Here is an 11,085-nt window from a genome sequence, read left to right on the forward strand (position 1 = left end):
TTTTTACTCCGTATTTTTTTTTTGATCTGCCCTTTGATCTAGTTTTAGAGAGGTGAACTGGCTAAGGCAGCTGTTTTATCATCACCCCTTTCCAAACCTTGTAAAGAAAAAAAAATCCAATTGCTTTTTACCACATTATCTTTGGAAACTGGAAAAGGAACTTTGGTCGCCATACATAGATGACTCTTGGCTTTACAGTCATTCATTTTTTGGAGAAGTACCCTCCAGTACTGCATTCTCTCTCTTTCCTACTCAGGCAAAAAGACCTTGGCCCCAAAGGGAACTCCTGCTGGAAAAAGGAAGAAGCAACATAAGGTACAGGTAGGCCTCGACTTACAACTATTTTTTTAGTGACCGAAGTTACAACATCACTAAAAAAAAGAGATGATCATTTTCTACACTTACGACTGTTGCCAGCATCCCTGTGGCCCCATATTCAAAATTCAGACACTTGTCAATTGATTCATATTTATGACTGTGTGCTGACCAAGGCTTTCTCAGACCGTAATTAAGGATACGCTTAGTTCAAACAACTTCTCTTTTTATTTCAATGCTGGGAATTATGCTCATTTCCAGCCTGTAATGAGTTCCAAACAGTCTCTCGAGATAAGCACCCACCTTTCTCTCCTTTGAAGTGCTGCCAACAACTAAAGTGCCAAATTAACTGAAAAAAACTCAAACCAAGTACAAAGTCCACACAGAGCTTCAAGGTTTGAACGACTTTGCTTCCTGCAAAGGTTCCTGTCCCTTTGCACCTCCTTTATACCTTAGGGGAGGGGCAATCACCTCCAAGCCATACTCCCGAGTCGCCCCTTTTGTCTTAGCTGGTCTTGCCTTCTGGCAGCTCTGCGCACACGCGCACTGGGAACAGGCTCCCCTTGTTCCTCTGCCTCGCTGCTGCCAGATTCTGGAGCTCCGGAGTCAGCACCCCACCCCCAGATGGTCCTGGCCCCGTCTCTGCATCTCCCCAGACTCCCGGACTGGCCCGTGTTCCTCCCCACTGTCTCATTCTGCTGCCGTGTCTGCAGGCTGCCAGTGGACACCAACAGACTGTTGCAGTGTCCTGGGCTCATGTGATCCCCTTTTGTGACCTTCTGACAAGCAAAATCAATGGGAAAGCCAAATTCACTTAGCAACCGTGTCACTTAACTTCACAACCGCAGTGATTCACTTAAGCAAGGTGGCAAGAAAGACCGTGAAATGGAGTTCAAAAGCTCATTCAACTCCCTTGCTTAGTAACAGAAATGTTGGGCTCGATTGTGGTTGTAAGTCGAGGACTACTTGTATCTCTGCAAGTCAGGTCATTCACAACTATCTTGCTGCAAAGGCTGCGGAGAAGGAAACCAGATGCTTGACGTGCATCCTGCTAACGGAGCGAGCCTTCCCAGGGTGAATGTGGACAACTAACTAAGCCAAGAACTTCCCACTGAAACCTGATCATTCAAGGTTGCACCAGAGGACCTGGCTGACCTTCCAGAAGCCCCAAATGGAGAGAGGAAAGGCTGTTCTCCTCCTCAAGGTCAAGGGGTGTGTGTGTCCCTTTGCTTAGCCTGATGGTTCTTACTATTTTTACCCATCGTGTGTTCCTAGCAGGAGGGATTTGTTCTTGGAGAGGCAGGCTTCAGAATGTGTGGAGGAGACCTTCACAATACTAAATAATTGTTACAGAGAGAGTGCCTGCAAAGATTGTAAAGGTCTTTCCAGATTATCAACAGCCAACAACACTGCCACCTCCCCATCTTCCAAGGCTTTGCCCCAGTTTCATGTAGTTTTGGTTGGAAATTCTGTCCTACCTCCTCCAGGGGTTGCTTTCTGTAAGACTGTGACCTCATTTGAAAACAAGTCCTGGGAAATCCCATTGGATGTTAAGATGCCTAAGAAACGCTCATCTTTGCAATATACTGTATGGTGCCACCTTCAGACGTGTCTTTATCCGATCAAGAAACAACTCTGAATTTGGCTAAAATGAAAACATGGTTGAACAGAATGTCAAGGAAATGTACCGGTAATAACTATAAAATCTGTCCAGCTATCACAAGTGGTGTTCCAAAGAACAGTCGGCATTGGTTTGTTTTAGGACTGACTGATTTGATCTCCTTGCAGCCCAAGGGACTCTTGGAGAGTCTTCTCCAACACAATTCGAAAACAATCTCAGTTCAAATGAACGGTGAAAATGGAGTATTCGTAGGGTGTGCTGATAACAAGGTGCCTAATAAATATGGAAAGGAGATGAGATTTAAACCAGAAGACTTTCAACTTCTGATACTATTACACAACAGCGTTTTTCAGCTCAATCCCGCCAAACATTGCTCTATATGAGAGGTTCCTGATGTAATGACAATTGTCAATTGCTGTACTCTGGAAATTATTCCACGCTGTCTGAAGGAATTCCCTCCAGCCAAATCAAACTCCCCAAACTCAAGCAGGAAAAGCTCTTTCCTCCAGCATCTGTTGCTGCTTTCCTACTAGGAGGAACTAAAGATCGTCTTCACACACAGCGTCTTCTCTGCCCTGGAGCGCCAGGTTTTTCAGCTTGTCAGGGAGACGGAACGAGTAGTGTTGGGGGACTGATGTGCTGTAGTCAGGAAAAGGCAACATCTGTCTATCCAGATTGCCTTCAACCAGCTGTGCAGAGAGACAAATGGCACAGACAAATGGCAACCAAGCCTGCAACCTCAGCAACTATAAGATGGGGGGACTTCAACTCCCAGAATTGACTGGGGAATTCTGGGAGTTGAAGTCCACCCATCTTAAAAGTTGCTGAGAAATACTGCTGCAGGGCAAACTTACACAGATCTGAATATAAAATGCAAAGCAAGCAGCAGTTGTTTGCTGGAAGATACATACAGGGAGAGTAATGTTACTCAAGGGTAGAGAGAGGACCCATCTGGAGAACAAGTGAGGTTTCTAACAGCCCACTCCTTGACGCCTCTTCCAGGATCCCCACCGTGCAGGAGTTTCCCTAAAGGAGAATTCTGCCATAAGGGCCACCTGTGCTGCCATCTAGTGATGGCCACAAAACACACCTGGCACACACGTCTGCCAGCTTCTATCTATCTATCTATCTATCTATCTATCTATCTATCTATCTATCTATCTATCTATCTATCTATCTATCTATCTATCTATCTATCTATCTATCTATCTATCTATCTATCTATCTATCTATCTATCTATCTATCTATCTATCTATCTATCTATCTATCTATCTATCTATCTATCTATCTATCTATCTATCTATCTTTCATCTCTATCTATCTATCTATCTATCTATCTATCTATCATCTATCTATCTATCTATCTACATCTATCTATCTATCTATCTATCTATCTATCTATCATCTATCTATCTATCTATCTATCTATCTATCTATCTATCATCTATCTATCATCTATCTATCTATCTATCATCTATCTATCTAATCTAATCTAATCATCTATCTACACTACCTACTTATCCCCCTCTCTCCCCTCTCTCCCTCTCCGTCTATCAAATCATAAGGTTGCCTATCTCACAAGAAGTGACACTGGGCGGCATAGAACAATGAATTAAAAATGATAAATGTATAAAAACAATCATTATTAAAACTATTAAATAATTCATGTTAAAATATAAAAAAGCACAATCCCCCCAAGAAATTAAATATAGTAATAACAATAGCATGTAGGCTTATATACCGATCCATAGTGCCTTACTGCACTCTCTGTGTGGTTTACAATATCAATGTATTACCCCCACCCCAACAATTGATCCTGATTTTACCGATCTCAGAAGGATGAAAGGCTGAGTCAACCTTGAGCCTGTGTCAGGATCGAACTCCTGGCAGTGGGCAGAGTCAGCCTGCAATACTGCATTCTAACCACTAGGCCAACAGGGCTAATATCAGCCAAAGGGAGGGAACCAGCTGAGAATTTCATTGGTCCCCTGGACCACTCAGGCCTGATGCCATAGGCAGGTGTTAGAGGGTCTTCCTGAACAGTAACAAGGATGTAGCTAACTCACTTTGGGAGAGGGAATGTGCCTTAAGGCAGGGGCCACAACAGAGAAGGCCCACCAAATGTAAATCCTTGGCTGATGATGCGTGCAGCATGCCTTCTTTGCCAGACCTATGGGATAGCCAGATGCAGTTGGGAAGAGGCAGTCTCCAGATTACCCAATCCCATGCCATGAAGGGCTTTAAAAGTCAAAACCAGCACCTTGAATTGGACCCAGAAGCAGGGGTGGGTTTCAAATTTTTTAACAACCGGTTCTGTGGGCGTGGCTTAACTGGTGAGCATGGCTTGGTGGTCATGTGACTAGCTGGGCATGGCCAACTCAATATCACTCACATCGAGGCACACATCTCCTCGCCTGGCCTCTCATGACTGTGGGGATGCTGCAACAGTCGTAAGTGTGAAAAAAGGTCATAAATCACTTTTTTCAGTGCCATTGTAACTTTGAATGGTCACTCCACACAAGCAAAGTACCAGCAAAGGAGGGGGGAAAAACTCCAGAGAAGTTCCAGGGACAGGAAGTCTAGTCCTGCCAAGAATGTAATAAGGGTTAACGGAGAGGCAGTTTCTGTAAGCAACACCAGAATGTTTCCTTCCTGCCTTCCTTACAGGATTAGGCCAGTAATTTCTTCTAACAACCGGTTCTCTGAACTGCTTAGAATGTTAACAACCGGTTCTAGCGAATAGGGGCGAACTGGTAGAATCCCACCCCTGCCCAGAAGGGAATTGGCAATCATTGCAAATTGCAGAGGTATAACGTGCTGCTCCAGGAGCACACATAACTCTCTGTGCCATTGCACTTCTTCACCAATTGAAGCTTCCAGATACTCTTCGAGGGCAGTCCCACACAGACAGTTGCATTACAGTAGTCTAATCAGGAGGCGGTGAGGACGTGAGTGATTATGAGCTGAGCCCCCTCAATTTAAGAACAGGCACAAAACTGGTGCACAACATGAAGCTGTGCAAAGGTCTTCCTAGCTGCAACTTACACCTGCTTTGAGCAGGAGTTGTGAGTTCAGGAGGAACACCCCTCTCCCGGGGTTGTGCACTGGGGTCTGTTTTGGGTGCAGTGCAACCCCATCCAGGGACAATGATGGCATACAACCTGGCAGCTCCCCCCCAAATCCAAAACCACTCGGTCTTAGTGTTCAGCTCCTCACAGCCTCCAGGCAGCGGGACAAGAGGTTCATGATGCTGGTTAATTCAGCAGGGGCAGAGATTAGCAGAGTTGGAAGGGTCCTTGGAGCTCTACTACTCCAAACCTCTGATCAGGCAAGGAGGCCCTATATCATTTCAGACAAAGGGTTGTCCAATTTCTTCTTAAAAACTTCCAGTGTTGGAGCACGCACAACTTCTGGAAGCAAGAAGTTGATTGTTGACTGATTGTTCTGTCGGAAATTCCTCCTTAGTTCTCGGTTGCTTCTCTCCTTGATTAGTTTCCACCCATCGCTTCTTGTCCTGCCCTCAAATGCTTTGGAGAACAGTTTGGCCTACTCTTCTTTGTGGCAACCCTTGAGATATTGGAACACTGCTATCATGTCATGTCAAGTGGAGCAGATCAGAACAGAAGGTGCTGGACTAGAGGATGGCCATGCTTGGCATTTTGTGGGCTGGGTTGGCTCTTCTGCCTCGCTGACTCTACCAGGTGGCCGAATTCAACTGTGATGGAAGACGGTCCTTTCCGGTACCCCCTGTTTTTTCTGGGGCTTTTGCTGCTGGATGCCTTTGCTCTTGCCCTGTTCCTAACTGCACCGTCAGCTTGTCTTGCTGCTAAATGCAGGGGTTTTTTTTGTGTGTGGGGAGGAGGCAATGGCCAGATGGGTTGGGGTTACAGTCAAGTGACAGGTTACTATGGACTCCCTTTCCCCCAGAGGCCCCTTTGCCTTCCTTCCGGCAGCCCCCAAGAAGGAAGAGAACAATACGGGTCTATCTGTTGGTTAAGTTTTCAGCTGCTGGGTGAGCTCATCCATCCCCACGGAGTAGATCATCACCAGTACACAATTTCTGTTCTACTTCGCTTCTCCAGCCCAAAACAGATGGGAAAAGTCCGCCACTAAAATACCCTCCACAAAATGCAAACAAGCAGCCATCACTTGGGCAGCCTTGACTGTGTGGCTCCTTCTCTTCCCACCATCTTCCCGGAAATCTTTAGTGGCAAAACTTCCTATGAAAGCCACTTGCCAAGAGTAGGAATATAAAATGGAAAACCTGGGGCGTGAAATTGCAACTTGATTTAAAAGCAATTACATGTTCTGCCCGGGTTTTATAGCAGTTCGTGGTGCCAGAATCTGGCTTTGCAGCTGGTCCAAAAGGAGTGGGAGAGTGATAGACCTCTGAAATAAGGAGGGGTCTCAGCTGATGCTATTTGTGGAGATCTTTTGACTTATTCATCTCTACTTTTAATTATTTAACAGCACAAAAGTGAAGGAGCAGCTTTCCTTCTGGAGTGTTGCAGGTTTAATACCGTGAGGGCAGCCTCAATGAGGTCCAGAAGCAGTGTTTTGCAAGGCTGGCATGCTCTGGGACCCTTTTCCAGGCCAACTGGCCACTCTAAAATCCTCTCGTTCAGGGAACCAGCTTGGTTTATGCAGCCCGTGGATTTCACAAAACCATGAGAGCAAAACATAAAAATAATCCTGCCAGGGGCTGTGGAGGATATAGGAATCTGATAGGTGGGGTTGCTTGGTGCTCTTTGAGTTTGGTGGTTTTGTTGCAGACGTTTCATTACCAAACTAGGTAACGCCATCAGTGCTGACTGGAGGGTATGGAATCTAATACCTCTGCTCCCACTACCACTGAGGAGGACAGTCTCTGGGGCCAACAGAGACAGAAAAACCGAGTTTAGACTCGGTTACAGCATTCCACTGAAATATCCAGGAACCATCACACAAATTCTACTTCCTCATCCCTACAACACTTTGAACCGCACCCCCGTTTTCCTGATTTCCCTGAGGATATTATGAACCCAACCACTGGTTCTTGCTTCCTATTTAGTTAGGATTTAACTGTTCAGATCACCATCCTGCTTCAGCTTTGATCAGGATCCTTCCTCCTTGCTGCTCTTTGTAGCTAGGCAAGGGAAGCAAAAGGACTCCGGACTCAAGAGTGGCCAGCTGTCCAGCTGGGAACTGAAGTACAGTTTCTCAACCTTAATAACTTTTAAGATGGGTGGACTTCCAACTTCCAGAATGCCCCAGCTAGTCCACTGAAATTCTTGGAGAGGTTGGCTACTTTTATTGGAGAGCTGGGAGAGCCAAAAATGGTGTGTGTATGGTATAGTGGCATCTTTTCTGACGAACAAATTTCTTATTAAAAAGGATTAGCTTTCATGAGCTGTGATTTATCACCTACATGATATAGACCAGGGGTCTCCAACCTTGGCCACTTTAAGACTTGTGGACTTCAACTCCCAGAATTCCCCAGCCAGCTTTGCTGGCTGGGGAATTCTGGGAGTTGAAGTCCACAAGTCTTAAAGTAGCCAAGGTTGGAGACCCCCGATATACTGACTAACTCAGTGTTTCTCAACTGCAGTAACTTGAAGGTGTTTCGACTTCAATCCCCAGAATTCCCCAGCCAGCTTGCAGTTGAGAAACACTGAATTAGATTGAGGGAGGAGGCAGCCAATTTTGGCAAAAAATAAATCTTCCATCGGTCTTGCTCCACTCTCTGCATCCGAGGAAGTGAGCTGCAGCTTCGAAAAGCTTTATGCTTTTAATAAAAGTATGTTTCAAATAGCTTTCCAAGACTCCTCATGTTTCCCCCCACCCCCACCCCCCAAATTGCGAACCCACGCTGCCGTGTTAAAGAGCGACAATCCCAGCCGTCTTGCAGGAAAGAATTAAAAGTCAGAGAAGAAAAAAAAAAAGCTTGCTTCCATTTACCCTGCCACGAAACCAAAAATGAGAACGAAAATGAGGTGTTGGAAAAAAGAATGCACCCCCCCCCCCCAAGCATAATCAACCAAGTAATTGAAAGAAACTAAGATTCAATTCTCCGCTTGCCCCGTTGTGAAGAGCTTCTCTTTTTGGGACAGGGTAAGATTCCTCCAAATCTTACAATTCTCCAATCTCCAAATCGAATGGCTCAACGAGTTCTCTGCAGGTGGAAGGGGGCATTTATTGGCCTTCGCTGCTAAGGCTGGGGAAACCACTACAGCGCATTAGATGCTCCTGGACGGATGGGAAAGATCACGTTGGAAAGGAGGACCGGCTTTTGCAAAGCTGCGCAGCGTGCAGAAAAAGAGATGCTTGCCCTGGGAACAGTGTCCATGGCAACCCATCCAGGGAACCCCTGCAAGAAACCCTGAAGAGAAGAGAGATCAGAAAGCAGCTGGCATGCCAACGAGGTTGTGAGTCTGGGCACTGAGGAGCGGCAGTGACTGAAACCCAGCCCACATCCACAGCATGCAGCAAACAGCGTGTGTGTGCGAACCACCTGACCTGTCATATTTGCTAGAGTGGGAAAAACACACAGGGGATCAATAGAAGAGGCACAGAAGAGGCAGGCGGATCAAAAGCTGAAATGAAACGCTGAACAGAGAGCCTCCATCAGACCAGCTCATGAAAGCTTCCCTCCCTCCGCTCCTTCCGCACGCTCGAGGAAGAGAACAGCATCTTTTAAAAAGGACACAAGGAGGAATTAGAAATGATGCTCGATGCTTGGCGGAGTGAAAAAGGGGGCCATTCTCTTTCATCTCATCCAGCAAAGGAAACTAAGAACGAGATCAGGGTGTGGCATCTTGGCATTTAGGGAACAGAAAATAAATCGGGCTTTTCGTCAAAACAAGGGCCAAATCCATCTGCAAAGGTTTCTCCTGGAAAATCCCCCCCCCCTTTCCAGAGGAAATTTGGCAATTCCCCAAGAACTGGGGTAAAACTGCAGAACAGCACCAGCCATTAGAAAAGAATTTAGGTCAGTGTTTTTCTCAACCTTGGCCACTTTTTAAGATGTGCGGACTTCAATTACCAGAATTCGCCAGCCAGCCATGCCGGCTGAAAGAATTCTGGCAGTTGAAACCCACACATCTTAAAAGTAGTCAAGGTTGAGAATAGCAATAGCACTTTGACTTATATATCTTTTTACAGTGCTTTACAGCCCTCTCTTAAGGGGTTTACAGAGTTTACAGTTTATTGCCCCCAACAATCTGGGTCCTCATTTGACCCACCTCGGAAGGAGGGAAGGCTGAGTCAACCTTGAGCCTGGTGGGATTCGATCTGCCAAATTGCAGGCAGCTGGCTGGAGCGGAAGTAGCTTGCAGTACTGCACTCTAACCACTGCGCCATCGTGGCTCATGATGATGATGAAAACACTAATTTTGGGTCCTTTCGGCACAAGGCGGGATGGGACTCCAAGCTAGCCATAAAAACATGGAGTATGTATGTATGTGTGCATTTATTTATTATAATATTTAATAAATATTTATTCATCTTCTCTGCTGCCCACCTCACCGAGGCAGCTTACAGCCATTCATTAAAAGAACACGTAACGAAGAGCGTAAATTAACCAAGATGGGGAGAAGAAAGCAAAGCGAACATGGGGAGGAGGTGGGGATCTGCCTAATCCATTAACCACCTCCCAGATGTGGCTCCCCCAGACCAGCTGGCAGAGTCAAGTCTTCAAGCCTTTTGGAAGGCCAAAGGGGGAGGGGGATTTCACTGGGGGGGGGGAGGGGAGAGATGACGACACATGATGTTCCAAAGGGTAGGAGTCACAGCAGAAAAGGCTCTTCCCTTGGACTCCACCAGCCAAAACTCTCTGACCAACGGGGTCTGCAGCATGCCCCTTCTGCCAGTACAAGGCGGATAGGCTAATCCCATTGGGTGTGAGACGCTGAAATGTTGCAGCTGATATAAGATCCACAAATCAAATTTGCACTGGGGTCTTCAGTGTAACTCAAGGGGGGGCCTTGCTAGTCACATAAATCAGGGGTCCCCAACCACTGGGCCCTGGACCGGTACCGGTCCGTGGAACATTTTCTACCGGGCCGCCGGTTTGCTGGGCGCCGCCATCTTGTTTCGATGAGAAAGTGAGCTTTTCCGGTTGGAAAGCGGCGTTTGGGTCCTGAAGGAATCCTTGCGCCTTAGTTTCATCGAAGGGAGGAGGCGGCTTCGAACAAAACTGAGGCGCGAGGATTTTTTCAGCACCCAAGGCAAGGCGAGCCGAGCGACCGTCCCGAAGCCGTCCCGAAGCCCATCGACAAAGGTACAAAGGAGGAGTTGAAGGTGGCGGGGAGAAACGGGGGACGGCTGGCTGGCTGGTCGCTCGGCTCGCCTTGCCATGCGTGCTGATGCTGGTACCGGGCTGCGGATCATTTTGTGATGCCGGTACTGGACCGTGGCACAAAAAAGGTTGGGGGCCACTGACATAAATAATTATTTTCCAACATTTACATTCCCAGTTTTGCATTCTGAATGCCAGAAGTTATGCAAACACAAAAATCCTATACCGGGGGTGGCCAACTATGACAACTTTACACCCTGTGGACTCCCAACTCCCAGAATTCTTGAGCCAGCATAGAGTTCTGGGAGTTGGAAGCCCATACAGTATCCAGTGGGCATGGTTGCCTACCTCCACCCTCCTATACCAACGTTGAAACAGGTTGTTTGAATCACTTTGAAAGGGTCTTGAGCTGGAAATCATTCCAAAAAGACCAAAAGGGAGCATTTGGAATCCAAAATACCACAAATGTTAAAACGTCCTGCATCGTCATAACATATTGGTGCGGGAAGGAAGATCAGATGCTTGGGTAATAATCTGTGCTTTTTAAATTATAATAGTTCTTACATTTCTGTCTTTATGGCATCTTAAGCCACTTAGAGTTGCTTTGGAGAGTGAACATAATATAAATAAATAAAGCCAGAGTCTTTCCCCCATGAAAAGTGCAGGCATAAACCACTTTTTGTAACATTGGACAAACTGTATATTTGACAAACCCTATTTTTGCATCCATCCAAAGTCCTACGGAAAAGGGAGCAAGGGATTAAAAACTCAAGTAGAGATGAGAATACGAAATGCCCCTTGTGCACAGGCTCCGATTGTAGAATGTTATTGTCTAAATCAGGGGTGTCCAACCTTGGCAACTTTAAGACTTGT

This window comes from Notechis scutatus, chromosome 1 (genome assembly GCF_049901735.1).
Source record: "Notechis scutatus isolate UNSWTSFEM ecotype Mainland chromosome 1, rNotScu1.2, whole genome shotgun sequence".
In the NCBI taxonomy this organism is placed as follows: Eukaryota; Metazoa; Chordata; class Lepidosauria; order Squamata; family Elapidae; genus Notechis; species Notechis scutatus.